Source organism: Phyllobates terribilis, unplaced genomic scaffold, assembly GCF_046119375.1.
Source record: "Phyllobates terribilis strain yellow unplaced genomic scaffold, ASM4611937v1 Scaffold_7__3_contigs__length_470593459, whole genome shotgun sequence".
In the NCBI taxonomy this organism is placed as follows: Eukaryota; Metazoa; Chordata; class Amphibia; order Anura; family Dendrobatidae; genus Phyllobates; species Phyllobates terribilis.
This window is the reverse complement of record NW_027362767.1, coordinates 339,638,193-339,663,884: the sequence shown is the minus strand read 5'-3', so window position 1 is coordinate 339,663,884 and position 25,692 is coordinate 339,638,193.

Here is a 25,692-nt window from a genome sequence, read left to right as displayed (position 1 = left end):
AAAGCTGAAATTCGCAGCCAACGCCCCACAGGCCACATTCCTAAATTGGAACATTTCACGACTGCTTGATTTGAAAATGCTGCCTTTTAGGCTGGTGGAGACGGAATCCTTCCGCAACCTTATGGCGGTGGCCGTCCCTCGGTACTCGGTCCCCAACCGACACTATTTTGCCCGGTGTGCCATCCCCACCCTACACAAGCACGAGCCCCAAAACATCTGCCGTGCCCTCAACAACGCAGTTACTGGGAGAGTCCACCTGACAATGGACACGTGGACAACTGCTTGTGGCCAGGGATGGTACATCTCCCTGATGGCACACTGGGTAAACATAGTGGAAGCCGGTACCCAGTCGGACTTTGGGACGGAACACATCCTCCCCACACCGAGTATTGCTGGCCCTATGTCAGTCGGAGTTGCCCCCACAGTGTACAGCTCCTGCGCATCATCCTCCTCCTCCTCCTCATGTTCAGCCTCCATCTCAGATATCACCAAATCAGTTACAAGCTGGAAGTACTGCAATACTGCCTCTGCCAAGTGGCAACAGGCTGTGCTGAATCTCATAAGCTTAGGTGATAAACCTCACACTGCTTGTGAGTTGTGGACAGCTGTGAAAGAGCAGGCAGATCTGTGGCTGAGACCGCTGAACCTACATCAAGGCATGGTCGTGTGTGACAATGGCCATAACCTGGTGGCAGCTCTGAGGTGAGGCGACATCACACACGTACCATGCCTGGCTCATGTGCTTAACCTCGTGGTTCAGCGGTTCTTAAATCGTACCCCGAGTTGCCAGAACTGCTCGTCAAAGTACGCCTCCTGTCAGCTCATTTTCGCAAGTCGGCTACAGCTTCCGCCGCCCTAACAGTGTTGCAGCAGCGTTTGCAGTTTCCGTCACACCGACAGGTGTGTGATGTCCCCACACTTTGGAAATCTACCCTCCACATGTTGCAAAGGATTTGTGAGCAGAAGAGAGCAGTTGTGGAGTACCAGCTGCAGCAAGGCCGTCGATATTCAGGTCAGACTCCACACATAAGACCTCAGGAGTGGACCTGGATGTCAACATATGTACCATCTTGCCAAACTTTGAGGAGTCCACCAAGATGGTGAGTGGCGATGACGCCATCATTAGCATCAGCATTCCACTTGTCTGTCTTTTGCAATGCTCTCTGCAGAGAATTAAAGAGGAGGCATTGCAGCCAGAGTATGATGAGATGGATCAAGAATCCCTAGCGGTCGATTTCACACAGCCCAGCCTCATCTCATCCCAACGTGCATTGGGGGACAATGAGGGAGAGGAGGAGGAGGAGGAAGAACAGGAGCTTGTATCATGCGTTGTAGACGGTAGTACCTGTACAACTGTCATACTGTCGGTTCAGCGTGGGTGGCCTGAGGACAGGGGGGAGGAGGAGGAGGAGAGCATGGTCAGTCATCATCTTGTTGAGGACACGGAAGTCTTGCCCGTTACCAGTCTGGCACGCATGGCTGACATTATGTTACGCTGCCTTAACCGTGACCCTCGCGTTGTCAAAATGTTGGGTGACAGTCATTACTGGTTGGTGACACTTTTAGACCCCCGCTACAAGGAGAACTTTCACTCTCTTATTCCTGAGGTGGAGAGGTCTACAAAAATGTGGCAATACCAGAAGGCCCTTTCTGCAGAACTGTTAAAAAAATTTCCCATCTGAACACGCTAGCGGCAGAGGTCACAGTTCGTTGCTCAACCAAGGCGTACATGCGAGAGAGACGCAACTCCAATCCAGCAGAGGCATGGGAACACTGTCAACGTTCTGGGACAGTTTTCTCAGACCCTCCCTTTGGACAGACCCTGAAGCGCGGGGTACTCTCACAAGGAGTGGAAAGTTTCAAAAGATGGTGAGGGAGTACCTTGCCGACCGTACCAGCGTCCTCCGTGATTTCTCTGTGCCTTTTAATTATTGGGTATCCAAGCTGGACACTTGGAATGAACTCGCTCTGTATGCCTTGGAGGTCCTGGCCTGCCCTGCCGCTAGTGTGTTATCGGAGCTTGTCTTTAGTGCCGCTAGGGGAATTAAAACTGATAAGCGTACTCACCTGTCAACTGACAACGCTGACAAGCTGACCCTTATCAAAATGAACATGGGCTGAATTGGGCCAGACTTCTCATCACCACCAAATGACAGCAGAGTAACATAAAGTCAAATCCACTGTGTTCTTTCGGGAGGTGTATTCACATGCACCGCTTCACACCCACACATGGGTATACGCTTCCTCATTTCGGCTGTTTTATGTTCTTCTCCTTACTCAGCCTCCACCAACACTATACCACCAGGGTGACCGTGGTCCATGTTGTCATTATTGAAAGTTCCTCCGTCCTTTTTTTTGTCAGCTTTTGCTTGTAAGGCATAAGCAAAGACTGTGGAAGACCCACTCCCCAATAACGGGAATAATATTTTTAAGATGCTGTACTGTATGGCTCTTGTAAGGGGCATTAAAACCATCTTGTTAAGCTACTGCGACCTCCACCACTTTTTCAAGGGGCATTAAAACCGTCTTGTTAAGCTACTGCGACCTCCACGTATCTTCTGAGGCGCATTAAAAGCGTCTTGTTAAGCTACTGCGACCTCCACGTCTCTTCCGAGGGGCATTAAAAGCGTCTTGTTAAGCTACTGGGACCTCCATGTCTCTTCAAAGGGTCATTAAAACTGTCTTGTTAAGCTACTGGGACCTCCACGTCTCTTCCGAGGGGCATTTAAAGCGTCTTGTTAAACCACTCTGAACTCCACAGCTTTTCCAAGGGGCATTGAAATGTTGTTTTTAATTAAATCTAACCTCCACGACTCTTCGAACGGGAATTGCATTTCCTCCTAATTTTTGGCAGCTTTTGCTTGGAAGGCATAAGCAAAGACTATGGGAGACCCACTCCCCAATAATGGAACTAATGTTTGTAATATGCTGTACTGCATGGCTCTTGTAAGGGGCATTGAAAGTTCCTCCGTCCTAATTTTTGGCAGCTTTTGCTTGGAAGGCATAAGCAAAGACTATGAGAGACCCACTCCCCAATAATGGGAATAATGTTTGTAATATGCTGTACTGCATGGCTCTTTTAAGTGGCATTGCAAGTTCCTCCGTCCTAATTTTTGGCAGCTTTTGCTTGGAAGGCATAAGCAAAGACTGTGGGAGTCCCACTCCCCAATAATGGGAATAATGTTTGTAATATGCTGTACTGCATGGCTCCTGTAAGGGGCATTGCAAGTTCCTCCATCCTAATTTTTGGCAGCTTTTGATTGGAAGGCATAAGCAAAGACTATGGGAGACCCACTCCCCAATAATGGGACTAATGTTTGTAATTTTCTGTACTGCATGGCTCTTGTAAGGGGCATTGCAAGTTCCTCCGTCCTAATTATTGGTAGCTTTTGCTTGGAAGGCATAAGCAAAGACTATGGGAGACCCACTCCCCAATAATGGGAATAATATTTGTAATATGCTGTACTGCATGGCTCTTGTAAGGGCCATTGCAAGTTCGTCCGTCCTAATTTTTGGCAGCTTTTTCTTGGAAGGCATAAGCAAAGACTATGGGAGACCCACTCCCCAATAATGGGAATAATGTTTTTAAGATGCTGTACTGCATGGCTCTTGAAAGGGGCATTGCAAGTTTCTCCGTCCTAATTTTTGGCAGCTTTTACTTGGAGGCATAAGCAAAGACTAAGGGAGACTCACTCTCCACTAATGGGAATATTGTTTTTAAGATGCTGTACTGTATGGCTCTTGTAAGGGGCATTAAAAACGTCTTGTTAAGCTACTGCGACCTCCACCACTTTTCCAAGGGGCATTCAAACCGTCTTGTTAAGCTACTGTGACCTCCACCACTTTTCCAAGGGGCATCAAAACTGTCTTGTTAAGCTACTGCGACCTCCACGACTCTTCCAACGGGCATTGCATTTCCTCCTAATTTTAGTCAGCTTTTGCTTTTCAATGCATAGGCGAACACTAAGAGAGACACACTCCCCAATAATGGGTAGAAGGTTTTTAGTACACTGTAATCAACGACTGTTTCAAGGGGCATTGCAGTTCCTCATAATTTTTGGAAAGCCATCCATTCACTGCTTAGGCCAACAGTGCACAGGAGACACAGTTGCTATAAATGGAAAAAACGGTTTAGTTAAGGCCCTCTGACCTCCATGTCACTTCCAAGGGGCATTGGAGTGCCTCGAAATTTTTGATAGGCATTGCACTCACTGTATGCCCTATAACTGTGTAGCTGAACCGCCCCTTTTGGTACAGAAACATATCCTGCAAGACATGTGTGGTTGACTGGCCTGATATTGACGTGAATAGTCCCTGTTCCTCCTGCTCTTTCTCCTTTGCCACCACCTCATCCATCATTTATCACCTGAAGCTTTGTTTTAACGGGAGTCATAGAACTAAGATAGTAGCAGGAAAACATCCAGCAATCCTCGGAGGAGGTAGGAAATGCGGCAAAACGCTGACCATCTCAGGCCTAGCCGCTACTACATACATGCACTTGCATTCCAAGAAAACAAAGCAGATGCTAACTAGTGTTGAGCCACCCCCTTAGTGTTCGGGTTCGGTTCGGTTCGTCGAACACCGGGATGTTCGAGGAACTGTTCGTCGAACTGTTCGTCGAACACCTTAGAACACCGTCGAACACCGTTAAAACCAATGGCAGGCAAACAAAAACACATAGAAACACATAGAAAACACCTGCAAAGATGTCCAAAAGCTGACAAACTGCTCAGAAGACACTCTCTTTAAAAAAGCCGGCCGGCAAATTCAGCAGCGGCATACACCGGTACCCGACAATTTAGACAAGAAGGAATAGAGCCTCACACATAGATAGAAACATGTCAGTCACACATATAAGAAGCACAGTGACAGTGTTGGTTACTGCACTTGTCATTTAGTGTAAAGGATTTATTAAAAAAAATATTAGTGTTTTCATGCACCGTCTCTTTAAAAAAGACGGCTGGCAATTCAGCAGCGGTACCCGACAATTTAGAACAGAAAGAATAGAGTTTCACACATAGATTAGATAGATAGAAACATGTCAGTCACATATATAATAAGTACAGTGACAGTGTTGCTTACTGTACTTGTCATTTAGTGTAAAGGATTTATTTAAAAAAATAATAGTGTTTTCATGCACTGTCTCTTTAAAAAAGCCGGCCGGCAATTCAGCAGCGGTACCCGACAATTTATAACAGAAAGATAGAGCATCACACATAGATTAGATAGATAGAAACATGTCAGTCACATTTATAATAAGTACAGTGACAGTGTTGGTTACTGTAATTGTCATTTAGTGTTAAAATAAAGGATTTATTAAAATAAAAATTGGCGTGGGGTTCCCCTAATTTTAGTCTCTAGCGGAGGTTAAGCAGACGGCTGGGGCAGATGTTTGAAGCCTGGGAAGGGGGTAATACCCACGGAGCTTCCCAGGCTACTAATATCAGCCCCCAGCTGAATACATAGCCTTTACTAGCTATTAAAATGGGGGACCCCCCCAAAAAAATGACGTGGGGTCCCCCCTATTTTAATAGCTAGCAAAGGCTAGGCAGACAGCTGGGGGCTGATATTAATAGCTCAGGAAGGGTGCCATGAATATTGGCCCCCTCCCAGGCTAGAAACACCAGCCGTCAGCCGCCCCAGAAATGGCGCATCCATAGGATGCGCCAATTCTGGCACTTAGCCTCGCTCTTCCCACTGCCCTGTAGCGGTGACAGTGGGGTAATAGGGTTGGGGTTGATGTCAGCTTATAATGCCAGCTGACATCAAGCCCAGGTTAGTAATGGAGAGGCGTCTATAAGACACCCCCATTACTAACCCCATAGTCAAAGTTAAAAAAAACACAAACACCCAGAATAAAGTCCTTTAATTGAAATAAAGACACAATCCTTTATTGTTCTAAATTAAACCATACTTACCGTCACGCCCATTCCAGCTGAAGCCAACGATCTCCTGCAATAAAAGAAAAATAATAAAGCAACCTCATCCTTACCTTTCCATGGTTCCCACGACAGCTTCAGCTCTGCTACATCGAGATGACAGGCTGGACCGCAGCAGAACGCTGCCATCCAGCCTGTCATCCCGCAGACACTGAGAAGCGCAGGCTTGCTTGCGCTGCTCAGCGTCTCTCTGTGACGACATCCAGATGAGCCGAGTTCATGTCCAATGAACTCGGCTCACCTCATGCACGTCACTGACAGCGTGGGAAAATTCTCACGCTGAAGCGCTGAGTGCAGGAGAATTTTCCCACGCTGTCAGTGACGTGCAGGAGGTGAGCTGAGTTCATTGGACATGAGCTCACCTCATGCACATCACTGACAGCGTGGGAGAATTCTCCTGCACTCAGCACTTCAGCGTGAGAATTTTCCCACGCTGTCAGTGACGTGCATGAGGTGAGCCGAGTTCATTGGACATGACCTCGGCTCATCTGGATCCCGTCACAGCGAGACAGTGAGGAGCGCAAGCATGCCTGCGCTTCTCAGTGTCTGCGGGATGACAGACTGGATGGCGGCGTTCTGCTGCGGTCCAGCCAGTCATCTCGATGTAGCAGAGCTGAAGCTGTCATGGGAACTATGGAAAGGTAAGGATGAGGTTGGTTTATTATTTTTCTTTTATTGCAGGAGATCGTTGGCTTCAGCTGGAATGGGTGTGATGGTAAGTATGGTTTAATTTAGAACAATAAAGAATTGTGTCTTTATTTCAATTAAAGGACTTTATTCTGGGTGTTGTGTTTTTTTTAAATACTTTACTAGAAATTAATGGCGGCCATGTCTAATACTGGCGTGACCCCATGAATTTTGGGCTTGGGGCCAGCTGATAATACCAAGCTGGCCCTAACCCCTTTATTACCCAGTGAGCCACCGCACCAGGGCCCTGGATGAGTTGGGTACAGCGCCAGAAGATGGCGCTTCTATGAACGCGCCATTTTCCGGGGTGGCTGCGGACTGCAATTTGCAGCGGGGGGGGGCCCAGAAAGCTTGGGCCTCCCTGCGCTGCAGATTCCAGCCCCCAGCTGCCTAGTTGTACCTGGCTGGACACAAAAATAGGGCGAAGCCCCACGTATTTTTTTTTTAATTATTTCATGAAATTCATGAAATAATTAAGAAAAAAAGGCCTTCCCTATATTGTTGTGTCCGGCCAGGTACAAATAGGCAGCTGTTGGTTGGGGGCAGCCCGTTCCTGCCTGCTGTACCTGGCTGGACACAAATATAGTGCGAAGCCCCACTTCAATTTTTTTAAATTATTTCAGGAAATTCATGAAATAATTAAAAAAAAATTGACGTGGGGCTTCGCACTATATTTGTGTCCAGTCAGGTGCAGCAGGCAGGAACGGGCTGCCCCCAACCACCAGCTGCCTATTTGTACCTGGCCGGACACAACAATATAGGGAAGCCCTTTTTTTCTTAATTATTTCATGAAATAATTTAAAGAAAATTGACGTGGGGCTTCGCCCTGTTTTTGTGTCCAGCCAGGTACAACTAGGCAGCTGGGGGCTGGAATCCGCAGCGCAGGGAGGCCCAAGCTTTCTGGGCCACCCCCGCTGCAAATTGCAGTCCGCAGCCACCCCGGAAAATGGCGCGTTCATAGAAGCGCCATCTTCTGGCGCTGTACCCAACTCATCCAGGGCCCTGATGCGGTGGCTCACTGGGTAATAAAGGGGTTAGGGCCAGCTTGGCATTATCAGCTGGCCCTAAGCCCGAAATTCATGGGGTCACGCCAATATTAGACATGACCACCATGAATTTCTACTAAAGTATTTAAAAAAAACACAACACCCAGAAAAAAGTCCTTTAATTGAAATAAACACAATTCTTTATTGTTCTAAATTAAACCATACTTACCATCACGCCCATTCCAGCTGAAGCCAACGATCTCCTGAAATAAAAGAAAAATAATAAAGCAACATCATCCTTACCTTTCCATGGTTCCCATGACAGCTTCAGCTCTGCTACATCGAGATGACAGGCTGGACCGCAGCAGAACGCTGCCATCCAGCCTGTCATCCCGCAGACACTGAGAAGCGCAGGCTTGCTTACGCTCCACAGCGTCTCTCTGTGAGGGCATCCAGATGAGCCGAGTTAATGTCCAATGAACTCGGCTCACCTCATGCACGTCACTGACAGCGTGGGAAAATTCTCCTGCACTCAGCGCTTCAGCGTGGGAGAATTCTCACACTGAAGCGCTGAGTGCAGGAGAATTCTCCCACGCTGTCAGTGACGTGCAGGAGGTGAGCTGAGTTCATTGGACATGAGCTCACCTTATGCACGTCACTGACAACGTGGGAAAATTCTCCTGCACTCAGCGCTTCAGCGTGGGAGAATTCTCACGCTGAAGCGCTGAGTGCAGGAGAATTCTCCCACGCTGTCAGTGACGTGCAGGAGGTGAGCTGAGTTCATTGGACATGAGCTCACCTTATGCACGTCACTGACAGCGTGGGAGAATTCTCCTGCACTCACCGCTTCAGCGTGAGAATTTTCCCACGCTGTCAGTGACGTGCATGAGGTGAGCCGAGTTCATTGGACATGAACTCGGCTCATCTGGATGTCGTCACAGAGAGATGCTGAGCAGCGCAAGCAAGCCTGCGCTTCTCAGTGTCTGCGGAATGACAGGCTGGATGGCAGCGTTCTGCTGCGGTCCAGCCTGTCATCTCGATGTAGCAGAGCTGAAGCTGTCGTGGGAACCATGGAAAGGTAAGGATGAGGTTGCTTTATTATTTTTCTTTCATTGCAGGAGATCGTTGGCTTCAGCTGGAATGGGCGTGACGGTAAGTATGGTTTAATTTAGAACAATAAAGGATTGTGTCTTTATTTCAATTAAAGGACTTTATTCTGGGTGTTTGTGTTTTTTTTAACTTTGACTATGGGGTTAGTAATGGGGGTGTCTTATAGACGCCTCTCCATTACTAACCTGGGCATGATGTCAGCTGGCATTATAAGCTGACATCAACCCCAACCCTATTACCCCCTGCCACCGCACCAGGGCAGCGTGGAAGAGCGAGGCTAAGTGCCAGAATTGGCGCATCCTATGAATGCGCCATTTCTGGGGCGGCTGACGGCTGGTGTTTCTAGCCTGGGAGGGGGCCAATATTCATGGCTCCCTTCCTGGGCTATTAATATCAGCCCCCAGCTGTCTGCCTAGCCTTTGCTAGCTATTAAATTAGGGGGGACACCACGTCATTTTTTTTGGGGGGTCCCCCATTTTAATAGCTAGTAAAGGCTATGTATTCAGCTGGGGGCTGATATTAGTAGCCTGGGAAGCTCCGTGGGTATTACCCCCTTCCCAGGCTTCAAACATCTGCCCCAGCTGTCTGCTTAACCTCCGCTAGAGCCTAAAATTAAGGGGAACCCCACGCCAATTTTTTTAATAATAAATCCTTTATTTTAATACTAAATGACAGGTACAGTAACCAACACTATCACTGTACTTCATATATATGTGACTGACATGTTTCTATCTATCTAATCTATGTGTGAAGCTCTATTCTGTCTGTTATAAATTGTCGGGTACCGCTGCTGAATTGCCGGCCGGCTTTTTTAAAGAGACGGTGCATGAAAACACTGTTATTTTTTTTGATAAATCCTTTACGCTAAATGACAAGTACAGTAAGCAACACTTTCACTGTACTTCGTATATATGTGGCTGACATGTTTATATCTATCTAATCTATGTGTGAAGCTCTATTCTTTCGGTTCTAAATTGTCGGGTACCGGTGTATGCCGCTGCTGAATTGCCGGCTTTTCATGTTTCACTGTGAGCACTGTTCCCATCTATTTGGGCAATCACTGTAATGCCACAACCACCATGGCTGTGGCATTACAGTGAGTGGCAGACAATCCCTGCATGATTGGTGCTCTAAATAGCGCCAGACATGCAGGACACGCTTTTGGTGCACAAACAGTTATCGAACATAACCTCGAACAGCCGAATTTTTTGCAAATCGTTCGGGTTCGTCGAACAACTCGAACACCGCCCAAAACAGCTCGAATTTGAGATTGGCGAACAGTTCTAGTCGAACACCGCTCATCTCTAATGCTAACTTCTATCATCATCATCATGCTCCTCACCTTGGCACTCTCAACTCCCCTGATGGAGAAGCCAGGGCCCACTGGAGGAGTCTAGTTCTCTGGTGGGCTCGTCCAATGCTGCCCTAAAGCAGGCCAGTCTAAGAAAAGTGTGTGGGCAGGTGACAGGAGAAATAGGGGTGGCTGGGGACCGTTAATGGATACCCGCCCGCCCCCAGGTGGCTGGGGACCGTGTGAGGACACCCGGCCGCCGGGCGGCTGGGGACTGAGTGTGGACACCCGGCCGCCGGGCGGCTGCAGACTGAGTATGGATACCAGGCCGCCGAAGCAGCCATGAGGTAGTGGCCAGCTTCGGCCTACTCCAAACTAAAAGGCCCCATTTCAAGTGCAAGCTAGCAGTATGGCATTGCAGCCTGGGGGTGGGTGGGTGGCAGGCTGTACACTTACGCTTGCATTAAAAGAAAGCAAAGCAGATGCTAACTTCTATCATCATCATTATGCTCCTCACCTTTGCACTCTCAACTCCCCTGATGGAAAAGCCAGGGCCCAGCGGAGGAGTCTGCTTCTTTTGTGGGCTCGTCCAATGCTGCCCTAAAGCAGGCCAGGCTAAGAAAAGTGTGTGGGAAGGTGACAGTAGAAATAGGGGCAGCTGGGGACCGTTTATGGACACCCAGCCGCCCCAAGGTGGCTGGGGACCGTGTGAGGACACTCGGCCGCCGGGCATCTGGGGACCGAGTATGGACACCCGGCCGACCCCTGGCAGCTGGGGACCGAGTGTGGACACCCGGCCACCGGGCGGCTGGGGACTGAGAATGGATACCAGGTCGCCGAAGCAGCCATGAGATAGTGGCCAGCTTTGGCCTACTCCAAACTAAAAGGCCCCATTTCAAGTGAAAACTAGCAGTATGGTATTGCAGCCTGGTATTGCAGGTGGGTGGTTGGCTGCATATTTGCGCTTGCATTGCAAGGAATAGGGGAGGTACAATTGAACACTGCCCTGGGACAAGGACTTGCACGGGGATAGTTGCAAGTCTGCATCTTCTGATGCGGCAAGGATCACTTCTGATGGGCACACTTTTAGGCAGTGACCTGGAAGTCAGAGATGCTTCCAGGGGTCTTCCCCATGCTGTCCCCATGTCTTTTCAGCACTGTATGCATGTGTCACACAGCACATGGCCAGATAAGGTTGTAAAATGTTAAAATGACATTTCTCGGTGAATGCATTTGTTACGGTTGAAAGCAATACAAAAGTGCAAAAACATATGAAAAATCCTACTTGTGAACATAGCCCATGGTGTGGAGGAGTATTTTTGTTTTTGGTTATTTGTTTTACCTTATACACAAGTCTTTACCCTGGAACGGAAATTTCTTAACATATTTCACAGGAAAGCAGTTTCAGTTTCGTTTTTGAAAGTTTTATTGTGAGCCCGTAAAAGTGGCTTAATACCTCTGACCACGTTGTTGACAGCAGTGACCCAGGGGGTCAGAAATGCTTCCAGGGGCGATCCCCATGTCTTTTGAGCACTGTCACTATCGTTTTGGGCACTTTTTAGGCTTTCTACAGACTGCCGGGGGTGCCCCCGCAAAAATGCTCGGGTCTCCCAAAGACTAACATTGGGCTCGTTGCTCGGGTCGAGCACCCGAGTATCACGGTGAGCTCGGCCCGAGCTTCGAGCACCCGATTATTTTAGTGCTCACTCAACACTAGTTATTAGGCAAAATTATGCCTGATCATAAAGGATGATGAGGATCTTCCTACCGAACTGCATGTATAGTCTTTTCACTTTCTCTTCTACACTTCAATATAAGTCCAACCTGGTCATGCATTTTTAAGTTTTTTTTTTCATGCTACAGAGTTTGAGTTTTACTCTCCTCATCAAAATAATAAAAATAAAATGGTGTAAGTAGAAAAATAGGTGATATTTGTTTTAGTCATGGTCAGATAGTACAAACTCCAAGAGGTGTATTTTAAAAATCATGGTCAGATAGAATAACCGCAGAGGGGTTTATTTTAAGAATATAAAAAATGTAAATCTGCTTATGATTCTGAGATACTTTTTAAGATCAATCCGTGTGTAATATATGCAATCTACGCTAAAAATCTACAAAAAATAGGGTTGATTTCTGTGCAAATTTTTCTGAAATATATTTCAATAATATGGCGATAATACTTTTTTAGAACAATTTATTGTATTTAAAATATGAGAAAAGTTGTTCAATCCTGTGGAAACTCCCATCATTCCTCACCCATCATGTTGAATTTCCAGTGTCTGGCAAAAATTCACTTATTTACGTCACTCTCTCCCCTTAATCCATGACTGTTTTGTCTCTAGCATCTAAGATGTATGGGCACCATTTTTCTAGTTTTGGTAATCAATGCTTTAAATTAATGTGAAAGCATGTTTTAGAAGATTTCCCCAGTAAAATGCTAGTGTCTTGAAGCAAGTGACATTTTTATGTGTCTTAATTAAACCTACAGATTTCAGCTTTACAATTTAAATCAAGGCAATTAAAGTCACTTGTAATAACGACTTTCTTATGATAAGCCTCTTCATCTATTTGGCTTAAGTATTATATTTTATTTCGATTGCTTTATGGTTGGTGACTTATGACAAATCCTTACCATTATAATGTGACTGCCAAGTACTGAAAATGAGTAAAAATTGTCTACTTTAATTAGTTAATACTCATAACTAAGTTTCCAACTGCCTGTAGAATAATTTTCAGTACTAGAACTGGCAATGCTCTTGAGGTTCACTAGACACAAATCTTTGTATGTTCAAAAATTGATTAGAAATCTCTCTAAACTGTGTAAGCTTTTAAAACTGTAAAGTAGTTTTACATGTCAGAGAAATCACAACATTGCCAATTTCCATACTTCTTTTATGTAATATTATTGGAGCATCTTCATGCATCTGCATGTAGCTAAATATATATAAAAAACATAAATTGTTTTGTTTTTCTAATGTATGCGGTTTTAAGACCTCTAAAATAAATTATTTTGTTATTCTAATGTATGCGGTTTTAAGACATCTAAAGTAAATTGTTTTGTTTTTGTTATGTATGCGGTTTTAAGACCTCTAACGTTTTCTCTCATTTGGTTATTCAAAACATGTTTGCCTCTTTTTCCGAGATTCATTAGACCCTATGTTTATGTCATTTGTATTATTAATTTTTGTTTTTTTGTTGGCAATATCAGGGAAAAATGTAAATGTTAAATAAAAATATCTGTTAATTTTTCAATTTTTTTCCTCACTTCTTTATAGCACAACATGATGCTATAATACATTTTTAATTATGTTCATCTTTACATTACATTTATTTTTATATATGCAATAGAATGTTTTTATTTTATTTGCAATGGGGCTAAAAACTTCAGTTTGGGCCAATGCTGGCTTTCAATTATATTTTGTTTTATTTTTTTACACTTTTTTTTTTTAGTTTTACGCATTGTCTTATGTAGTCAGAAAAAAACAAACATTTGGGGCTATTTTATTTTTTTGTTGTTTTAATGTTTCCAGTGTAACTGGGGCACGCATTGTAGCCCAACTCACAGAGAAAATGAAATGTCATAAACTACACTGCATAGCTGATCTGAGATTGCTAAGATCCAACAGCTCCTGCACCTTCTTGGAAATTCGCCATCATGTGATCAATGAGACTGGAGAAGGAAGCACTTTTCTACAATTATATCCACAGTGCTGTGTTCATGGTAATCTGGAAGAAAGACATAGTAATAACCTGTCTCAAGTCTCACAAAAGGGAGTTTGGCAGTCTCTTACCGCCAGCTTCTCCCTTTGGCATCTGCACAACCAACATACAGCTTCTGACTTAGAAATGAGGTGCTGAAACATCCTTGCAGTCATATGCAGTGGGTCCAGACGAGTCATCCAATGGATTCAGTCTTTCCTTGCCTGTATATAAACCATCTACAATTCACATTCATGCTGGATTTATTTGTTTGGCTATAAAGCTTGTTGACTTGCACTTTTTTGTCTGGACAAAGTCTTAGTAAACAAGGAGCATATCAAATGCAGTATTTTCCTTGCTCTAGCATGCCTGTGGAGTTAATAACATTTTCTATAACTGATGTATCTGAAAAGCCGGAAAAGTTATTTTTACACTTACCATGAAGTTTGCTTAGAATTGCAATGCCTGCATTTTGTAAGTCTGATATTTTCTAACCAAAAAGTGTATTAATCTTGTTCTTGCTTCGGTTATGAAATAAAAACAGTTCTAGCAAAAGGAAATTAAATGAGTATTGCCCCTTATTGTATTTGTATATGCACTGTATAGATAGCAATAATAGAACTGCTTAAATCTATTACTCATTGCGTTAAAATAACCTACAATGTCAATTTTATTTCATGCAATTTAGAAAATCTCTTCATATAAAATATTGCTGATTTCTATTATTACTAGAGATGAGCGTTGTTCTATTTGAACTGTTCGCCAATCTCAAATTCGAGCGGTTTTGGGCGGTGCTCGAGCCGTTCGGCGAACACGAACGATTTGAAAAAAATTTGAATTCAACTGTTCGAGGTTATGTTCGATAACTGTTCGTGCACCAAAATCATAACTGGATTTTTTCTCAGTAATGATGAAAATTAATGTTAATACGCAGTTTGAGTGTACAGCGGGGCGGGGGGAGGGGATGGATCTCTGCAGGAATAATTAAGATCTCCATTTTTTTTTCTCTTTCCCACATTTACAGTGGGGAGGTGCAATCTGTCAGCCTATCAGCAGCGCACACACGGAGTGAAGTGCTTTTTTTCACACAAGCAAGGGCATGTGTCATTGGCAGTGTATGTCACATGTCCTTGCCCTATAAGACCCAGCCATTTTCCCCGTCGCCACCATTTTCTCACTGCTGCAGCTGCATGTTAGACGGCACCGCTGTTGCTGTGTGCGCTATACCTTGTTAATTTCAAGCCAATTTTCGCACAAATCTACAGATAGCTTGGGAGTAGGGAATAGTTGTGATTGCAGTCCTTTTAAGGACTAGGTTACAGCATTTCCTACAACTTTTGTCAGGCAGGTCTGTGCTCTTAAATAGATAGGTTGTGGGAGTAAAGACTAATTGTAATTGCAGTCCATTTCAGGACTAAGTTACATCAGTTCCTATCAGTTTTTGCCAGGCAGGTCTGTGCCAATGCTGTGAAAGTTTTTTTCACAGCATTTGGCTAAATCTAGCAAAGCTAATCCTTTTTGGCCTATTGCAGAGTGTGTTAGTCAGTGGAGTAGCCTATCTGCGTTGCAAGCTACACCACCTGTGTATAGAATACCATTTTTTTTACTGCACCTTGTGAAGTAAAACCTTTTGGGCATAGCATCATTCTATTAGTCCATCTATACTGACCTCCATAAGATTGCAAATTGAATAAAAAAAAATTCTGCATCTAGCTCTGAAAAAATATTTGGTCTTCTAGCTGTGTGTGAGACTTGTTCAATTAGTCAATCTATACTGACTTCCATCAGGTTGCAAACTGAATATAATTTTTTTCTGCATCTACCTCTGAAAAAATATTTGGCCTTCTAGCAGTGTGTGGCACTTGTTCTATTAGTCCATCTACACTGACCTCCATTAGGTTGCAAACTGAATATAATTTTTTTCTGCATCTACCTCTGAAAAAATATTTGGGCTTCTAGCAGTGTGTGGGACTTGTTCTATTAGTCCATCTATACTGACCTCCATCAGGTTGCAAATTGAATATACTATTTTTCTGCATCTAGCTCTGAAAAAATATTTGGCCTTCTGGCAGTGTGTGGGACTTGTTCTATTAGTCCATCTATACTGACCTCCATCAGGTTGCAAACTGAATATAATTTTTTTCTGCATCTACGTCTGAAAAAATATTTGGGCTTCTAGCTGTGTGTGGGACTTGTTCTATTAGTCCATCTATACTGACCTCCATCAGGTTGCAAAGTAAAAATAATTTTTATCTGCATCTAGCTCTGAAAAAAATATTTGGCCTTCTAGCAGTGTGTGGGACTTGTTCTATTAGTCCATCTATACTGACCTCCATCAGGTTGCAAACTGAATATAATTTTTTTCTGCATCTACCTCTGAAAAAATATTTGGGCTTATAGCTGTGTGTGGGACTTGTTCTATTAGTCCATCTATACTGACCTCCATCAGGTTGCAAACTGAATATAATATTTTTCTGCATCTAGCTCTGAAAAAATATTTGGCCTTCTAGCATTGTGTGGGACTTGTTCTATTAGTCCATCTATACTGACCTCCATCAGGTTGCAAACTGAATATAATTTTTTTCTGCATCTAGCTCTGAAAAAATATTTGGCCTTCTAGCAGTGTGTGGGACTTGTTCTATTAGTCCATCTATACTGACCTCCATCAGGTTGCAAATTAAAAATAATTTTTATCTGCATCTAGCTCTGAAAAAATATTTGGCCTTCTAGCAGTGTGTGGGACTTGTTCTATTAGTCCATCTATACTGACCTCCATCAGGTTGCAAATTAAAAATAATTTTTATCTGCATCTACCTCTGAAAAAATATTTGGCCTTCTAGCAGTGTGTGGGACTTGTTCTATTAGTCCATCTATACTGACCTCCATCAGGTTGCAAATTCAAAATAATTTTTATCTGCATCTAGCTCTGAAAATATATTTGGCCTTCTTGCAGTGTGTGGGACTTGTTCTATTAGTCCATCTATACTGACCACCATCAGGTTGCAAATTCAAAATAATTTTTTGTCTGCATCTAGCTCTGAAAAAATATTTGGCCTTCTAGCATTGTGTGGGACTTGTTCAATTAGTCCATCTATTCTGACCTCCATCAGGTTGCAAATTAAAATTATTTTTTATCTGCATCTAGCTCTGAAAAAATATTTGGCCTTCTAGCATTGTGTGGGACTTGTTCTATTAGTCCATCTATACTGATCTCCATCAGGTTGCAAACTGAATATAATTTTTTTCTGCATCTACCTCTGAAAAAATATTTGGGCTTCTAGCTGTGTGTGGGACTTGTTCTATTAGTCCATCTATACTGACCTCCATCAGGTTGCAAATTAAAAATAATTTTTATCTGCATCTAGCTCTGAAAAAATATTTGGCCTTCTAGCAGTGTGTGGGACTTGTTCTATTAGGCCATCTATACTGACCTCCATCAGGCTGCAAACTGAATATAATTTTTTTCTGCATCTACCTCTGAAAAAATATTTGGGCTTATAGCTGTGTGTGGGACATGTTCTATTAGCCCACCTATACTGACCTCCATCTGGTTGCAAATTGAATATATTATTTTTCTGCATCTAGCTCTGAAAAAATATTTGGCCTTGTAGCAGTGTGTTGGACTTGTTCTATTAGTCCAACTATACTGACGTCCATCAGGGTGCAAACTGAATATAATTTTTTTCTGCATCTAGCTCTGAAAAATATTTGGCCTTCTAGCAGTGTGTGGGACTTGTTCTATTAGTCCATCTATACTGACCTCCATCAGGTTGCAAATTAAAAATAATTTTTATCTGCATCTAGCTCTGAAAAAATATTTGGCCTTCTAGCAGTGTGTGGAACTTGTTCTATTAGTCCAGCTATACTGACCTCCATCAGGTTGCAAATTAAAAATAATTTTTATCTGCATCTAGCTCTGAAAAAATATTTGGCCTTCTAGCAGTGTGTGGGACTTGTTCTATTAGTCCATCTATACTGACCTCCATCAGGTTGCAAATTCAAAATAATTTTTATCTGCAGCTAGCTCTGAAAAAAATATTTGGCCTTCTAGCAGTGTGTGGGACTTGTTCTATTAGTCCATCTATACTGACCTCCATCAGGTTGCAAATTAAAAATAATTTTTATATGCATCTAGCTCTGAAAAATATTTGGCCTTCTAGCAGTGTGTGGGACTTGTTCTATTAGTCCATCTATACTGACCTCCATTAGGTTGCAAACTGAATATAATTTTTTTCTGCATCTACCTCTGAAAAAATATTTGGGCTTCTAGCTGTGTGTGGGACTTTTTCTATTAGTCCATCTATACTGACCTCCATCAGGTTGCAAATTAAAAATAATTTTTATCTGCATCTAGCTCTGAAAAAATATTTGGCCTTCTAGCAGTGTGTGGGACTTGTTCTATTAGTACATCTATACTGACCTCCATCAGGTTGCACACTGAATATAATTTTCTGCATGTACCTCTGAAAAAATATTTGGGCGTCTAGCTGTGTGTGGGACTTGTTCTATTAGCCCACCTATACTGACCGCCATCAGGTTGCAAATTGAATATAATATTTTTCTGCATCTAGCTATGAAAAAATATTTGGCCTTCTAGCAGTGTGTTGGACTTGTTCTATTAGTCCATATATACTGACCTCCATCAGGTTGCAAACTGAATATAATTTTTTTCTGCATCTAGCTCTTAAAAAATATTTGGCCTTCTAGCAGTGTGTGGGACTTGTTCTATTAGTCCATCTATACTGACCTCCATCAGGTTGCAAATTAAAAATAATTTTTATCTGCATCTAGCTCTGAAAAAATATTTGGCCTTCTAGCAGTGTGTGGGACTTGTTCTATTAGTCCATCTATACTGACCTCCATCAGGTTGCAAATTAAAAATAATTTTTATCTGCATCTAGCTCTGAAAAAATATTTGGCCTTCTAGCAGTGTGTGGGACTTGTTCTATTAGTCCATCTATACTGACCTCCATCAGGTTGCAAATTCAAAATAATTTTTATCTGCATCTAGCTCTGAAAATATATTTGGCCTTCTAGCAGTGTGTGGGACTTGTTCTATTAGTCCATCTATACTGACCTCCATCAGGTTCCAAATTCAAAATAATTTTTTGTCTGCATCTAGCTCTGAAAAAATATTTGGCCTTCTAGCAGTGTGTGGGACTTGTTCAATTAGTCCATCTATACTGACCTCCATCAGGTTGCAAACTGAATATAATTTTTTTCTGCATCTACCTCTGAAAAAATATTTGGCCTTCTAGCTGTGTGTGGGACTTGTTCTATTAGACCATCTATACTGACCTCCATCAGGTTGCAAATTAAAAATAATTTTTATCTGCATCTAGCTCTGAAAAAATATTTGGCCTTCTAGCAGTGTGTGGGACTTGTTCTATTAGTCCATCTATTCTGATCTCCATCAGGTTGCAAACTGAATATAATTTTTTTCTGCATCTACCTTTGAAAAAATATTTGGGCTTCTAGCTGTGTGTGGGACTTGTTCTATTATCCCACCTATAATGACCTCCATCAGGTTGCAAATTGAATATAATATTTTTCTGCATCTAGCTCTGAAAAAATATTTGGCCTTCTAGCAGTGTGTGGCACTTGTTCTATTAGTCCATCTATACTGACCTACATCAGGTTGCAAATTGAATATAATTTTTTTCTGCATCTTTCTCTGAAAAAATATTTGGCCTTCTAGCTGTGAGTGGGACTTGTTCTATTAGTCCATCTATAGTGACCTCCATCAGGTTGCAAATTCAAAATAATTTTTATCTGCATCTAGCTCTGAAAAAATATTTGGCCTTCTAGCAGTGTGTTGGACTTGTTCTATTAGTCCATCTATACTGACCTCCATCAGGTTGCAAATTAAAAATAATTTTTATCTGCATCTAGCTCTGAAAAAATATTTGGCCTTCTAGCAGTGTGTGGGACTTGTTCTATTAGTCCATCTACACTGATCTCCATCAGGTTGCAAACTGAATATAATTTTTTTCTGCATCTACCTCTGAAAATATATTTGGGCTTCTAGCTGTGTGTGGGACTTGTTCTATTAGTCCACCTATACTGACCTCCATCAGGTTGCAAATTGAATATAATATTTTTCTGCATCTAGCTCTGAAAAAATATTTGGCCTTCTAGCAGTGTGTTGGACTTGTTCTATTAGTCCATCTATACTGACCTCCATCAGGTTGCAAACTGAATATAATTTTTTTTTGCATCTAGCTCTGAAAAAATATTTCAGCTTCTAGCAGTGTGTGGGACTTGTTCTATTAGTGCATCTATACTGACCTCCATTATGTTGCAAATTAAAAATAATTTTTAGCTGCATCTAGCTCTGAAAAAATATTTGGCCTTCTAGCAGTGTGTGGGGCTTGTTCTATTAGTCCATCTATACTGACCTCCATCAGGTTGCAAACTGAATATAATTTTTTTCTGCATCTACCTCTGAAAAAATATTTGGCCTTGTAGCAGTGTGTGGGACTCATTGTATTAGGCCATCTATACCAAGCTCCACCAGCTTTTAAATTAATAATAATTTTTAGCTGCATCTAGCCCTGAAAATAATTTTTCTTCCCAATAGTGGCAGCAAAAGAAATATGGGGCGCGCTCCTGGCTTACAAAAATATATACGCTTCATAACAAAAAACACCAACCTAGCGCACTGCATTAATAAGATGGCATCATCGTCTCTCCCAGTGCTAGGCCTACTACACAGGCTTGCATTCCTGTGCCTAAAACACAATGTATGGGTCCGCGCTAGCCACTATGCTGAGGGGTCTAAAGCTGCTGCTAACGCTTTATAACAATTCAATTGGCAGATTTTCACAGAGCTCTTCCACAACACCCACCCATCGGGCAACAATTGCCCACCTTCCATATGGGATCTAGTGGCGAATAGTTGATGCCATTAATCAGAGCGTCAGTTGCCCCATCAACGTGGCAAGCATACGGTAAGGCATGGGAAGAGTGGACACGACTAGTAGCAGGCAGACGGGTTGACCAATGTGAACAAGCCAGATCACAAGTCACCATAGAATTTCTCCACCAGCTAATGATAAGGGGCATATCAGGGGCGTCAGCGCAGCGGTGTCTGACCGGAGTAGCATTTCAATTCCAACTACTGAATTGGGGAGATGTGACAAAGATTCATCATCAGACAATCCATAAAAGGGTGGAAAAGGGGTCAGCCAAGTCAGGAGTGTAGACGTCCCATCCCGTGTCACTAAAACTGATTTCTCACATCATATCCCTAACACCATTAACATGACGCTCACAATTTGAAGCAACACTACTGTCTACTGCATTTGTGATCTCCTTCTTCGGGGCACTATGCATAAGCGAATTAGTCCCTCAATCCAAAATTACCACCAGTGGATTCTTATTACACCAGGACGTAGTCATAGCCAATAATGCAATACGTCTACGCATACACAAATCGAAAACGGTTCCAGCGGGCAGGGGCACTTGGGTAATTCTACAACCCACAAACGGTACACTGAGTCGGGTAACAATAGTAAAAGCATATCTAACCATCAGATCACAAAGTAATTTCTTCCTATCACACATTGATGGAACGCCATTATCAAGATACCAGTTCCAAGCTATATTTAATAAATGCATAACATCAGCAGGGAACCACCCCAAAGATTATGGGACACACTCATTCCGCATAGGCACAGCCACGGAAGCAGCAAGAGCAGGACTGTCAGAAACGGAAGTTCAGAGGATAGGGAGATGGCGATCCACGTGTTTGGCAAGATACATAAGACTGGACTTGTTATCCTAACGTGGTTTGTTTCTTTTACAGGTGACGCTAAGCCAACAGTGTGGGTGATAGGCCACCCGTATATATATTGGGCAGAAAAAAGGGTGAAAGTCCGCCCAGGTGGGAGGAAATTAGAGTTTCATAACACATATTTCAACTGGAGAGGTATTAGAGGCCTGCTATGGCCACAGGTACTAATGGAGGTAATCAAGGTAGGGAGAGAGGCAAGATGTCCGGTCATCTTAGTTATACAGGCCGGGGGAAACAACGTAGGTCATCACAAGAGCGCATAACTAATGGCAATAATGAAAGTAGACACTGAGCGCTTCAGAGAATTTTTCACAAAACTAGCTATAGTATGGTCAGAGATTGTGCCGATAGCGGTATGGCAAGGTGCGCGAGACATCACAGCCATCGAACGGACAAGGCGGGTAATAAATATTCGGATGGCAAAATTTAGAAGAGACAGAGGCGGTGTAGTGGTACGACAACGACAACTGGAAGGAGATAAAGCAGGCCTCATACGGCCCGACGGTGTTCACTTAATGGATATTGGACTGGACATATTCCTGTCAGGACTCCAGGACGGAGTGGAACAAGCATTAATAGTGGTGGGTGGGGGTCAGAGTCCTGCATACGAGTACGCAGGATCCTCCGTGGCCTGGAAATAGAAAGGATATGTTGGAGAGTTACACTTGTTGACCAAGTTGCATGAGTGGAGACCCAGGGCATGCTGCAACAAGCTGAATTATTTTAGAAATAAAATGCCTTTCTAATGGAATGAGTATAAAGAGTTAATAAAGCTGTGACCGATCCTCACCCATCCAGTTGTAAGAGTTACATTATTGTATTGTCAAGGAAAGGGGGGCGGTAGGCGGGCTGAGCGTCTGGGTTTTGTTGGGGGTCCACACAGTCTGCCTAGGCTAGATGCATTTAAAAGTTCTTATTAGATACACAGGCGGTGCAGCTTGCTTCGCAGCTGGGCTACTACGCCCAAAGTATTGCCTAGGCTAGATGCAGTTAAAAATTCTACGCTGACTAGCAGACACTGAAGATTTGGAGCAGACCTCTGAGTAAACAACTCTTCAGACTCAACCATCTGTGTTACCCCAAGCCATAGTGTATGTAGTTTCTTACAGTTAAAAGGGGGGGGGAGCAACCCAACCCACCTGGAATTGACGATGCCAACGTCACGTAAGACACAGCAAGGGGACTCCAAAAAGAGTCTCCATTTTTTCCCATAATTGTTGCACAGACACCAATTAACCCTATAACGCATATCTTGGGCCTCGCAGTCCCGCCCTGTTAATTGTTTTCTATTTTCTGCAAGATTACTTTAGTTAGAATTTTGAAACTCTAGGTATTCTTCATGTATATAGTTGTTTGTCATTTGAGTTTGAGTTATTCCATGTTATTTGCACACGGGCCTAAAAGGCCCCAGGTATTTGAAAGTGTAGATTTTTATGGTCATGAGCTCTAGGGTTAAGTGGCATCAATTGCCCCACAGTTGCTTAAAACGGTTGGTGAGGTGATATTACCAAATCTTCAAGCTTTTAGTCTCCCAAGGGTAACACAGGGTTAGAAAAGTCCTTGCGAATCCATGATTTGTTCACCTTTATGAACGTGAGTCTGTCTACATTCTCAGTGGACAGCCGCGTGCGCTTATCTGTCACCACACCATCAGCAGCGCTGAACACACGTTCAGAGAGAACACTGGCTGCAGGGCATGACAAGATCTCCAAGGCGTGAGTGGCGAGCTCCGTCCATTTTTCTGGATTGGAATACTAAAATGAGCAAGGGTCCAGTGACACAGTCATGGCTTCGATGTTCACTTGGAGATACTCCTGCACCATCCTCTCTAGGCATTGACTATGTGTCAGACTTCTTGTCTCCTGTGGCCTTGCAAAGGATGGTCTAAAAAAGTGGTGAAACGATTCCACAAAATTGCTGTTACCAGCAGCTCCTGTGTTACTGTTACGGTTTGAGTGATGAAGACTCGACAGTCCCACGGTTGGCAAGTTAGAACTGTGAGATTCACTTCGTGCACCACTGGTGTTTTGTGGAAAAGCACATGTAAGATTCTGCAACAGCGTCTGCAGATACTCCTGCATGCATCAATCCCTTTTTATGGCAGGAATTATTTCGGCAAATTTACTTTTGTACCGGGGATCTAAGAGTGTGGCAACCCAGTAGTCGGGATTACTTCGAATTCTGCAATCTGAGGGTCATGTTGCAGGTAGTGCAGCAAGAAGGCACTCATGTGTCTTGCGCATCCAGGAGGACCAAGTCCTTGTTGGGTTGGTAGCGAGGTAAGAATCGTGCTCCTTCCTCTGCCCTCTCCCCCCAACCTCGCACAACAGAAATGTGATCAAGGTCTCCCTCATCTGATGAGTCTTCCATGCCCATCGCCTGTTCATCCTCCACTTCTTCCTCGGCTCCTGCACCTTCCTCAACAGTTTGGCTGCTACCATGCGCCCTGGTTAATACCTCTCCCCCACCCTCCCATGCCTGCCGCCTTGGTGCTACCAACCGTCTGGACCTTGGAGATGTTATCCCTTCCGCATATGACTCCTCCTCTACTTCCTCCACCTCCTCTTGTCCCACCACCTGACTCTGAATTCTGTTTAATGTGTGCTCCAGCATGGAAATCACCGGAATAGTCATGCTGATAATGGCATCGTCGTCAGCACTAAACATCTTCGTCGCCATTTCAAAACTGTGCAGAAGGGTGTGTGGCGCCCCTGAGGGTTCAGTCGCCACAGAGTTACTGCATCTCACCCAGAGGTGTGGTATCTCACCCTCAGGTAAGGAAGGCGTATGGCTCGGGACCCTAACACCTGCATCCAACACATACCCGCCGTGGGGGTAGGGCGAGATTTCTCCTAAGGGAGAGCACAGTCCCAGGTCCCTAGCTGGCGGGAGGGTCCTATGTAGTGGGTGCTTAGGGGAGCAGCTTAGGGGAGCACATGACAGGGAGAGTATAAATAGGAAGCCATCTTAGAAAGAGCAAGCCAGTCAGAGGAGGAAAAGTGACAGGAGCAGAGGCTCGGCATGAGCTCTGCTCTGAAGGCGGGCCTAGCCTGGGAGGCCCAGGACTGAAGGAGAGAAGAGAGGAGTGGGAGCAGGAAGGCTCCAGGAACTGAAGGGACACTAGGGCTACGGGCCGTGCACAAGGCCACCCATACTCCCGCTGCTACCAGAAGGTAGAGGGGTCAGGCCAGATAAGGGGAAGTGGTCCCTCAACTAGAGGAGAAACAGCAAGGCTCAACTAGAAACCGGAGGCTGCAGCATTTCATGTACTGCAGGCAAAAGTCCACACCAGTCTCACTAAGAAGGTAGCCACATAGGACCCAGGGGACGGAACACAAGTCACCCGCCAAGGCCCGAGGATACCGGATAGAAGTGTCACTGGGTGTGAGGTGCAGGGAGAAGGCCAGAGAAAGGACACACAGAAGGGGGTCCTGCTAAGTACTCCGGAGCTATCTGGGGGTGGACTGAGCCCCTCACTGAGTACTCACAGCACGACGGGTGAGATTGCTCTGGTACCTGTAATCTGGACTGCAACAACTGTGAGTAAAGATCTTGGGACTGCATCACACGGACTCTGTGTTCATTACTGACTCCCTGCACTACAACCACCATCATCCACCCACACTGCCCTGAAGCTACACTCTTCCTGTGGTGAGTAATAATACCATTGCTGCAAAACCACCAGCTTCAGAGGACTGTTCCGCAGCGGCGGCCCCTTTGGCCGCACTCCACAGGTGGCGTAGTCGGACATTATAAAATCCATATATACAAATTACCCTTGGATTGACCGCCCTGGGTCACGTACCGGGTCACCGCCACAGTGACTACAACCCCCAGCATCTACCGGCCCGGCTCAGGGTACCCCACGGCCCAGGAGGCGCTTCAACTTCATAGGTCCCTGATCTGAGACCACTCCTGCAGCGTGATTTGCCCCACCTCTGGATCTCGTTGGCCCAGGCTATACATCAGAACGTATTGCACCAGGGCTTGTCGGTGCTGCCACAGTCGCTGCAACATGTGCAGAGTTGAATTCCACCGTGTCGGCACATCGCATTTCAGCCGGTGAACTGGCAGGCCCAACGACTTCTGTAGAGATGTAAGACGTTGAGCAGCGGAATGCGAACGGCGGAAGTGAGCACACAGCGACCGTGCCCTCTGCAGAAGGCCATCTAGTCCGGGATAGTG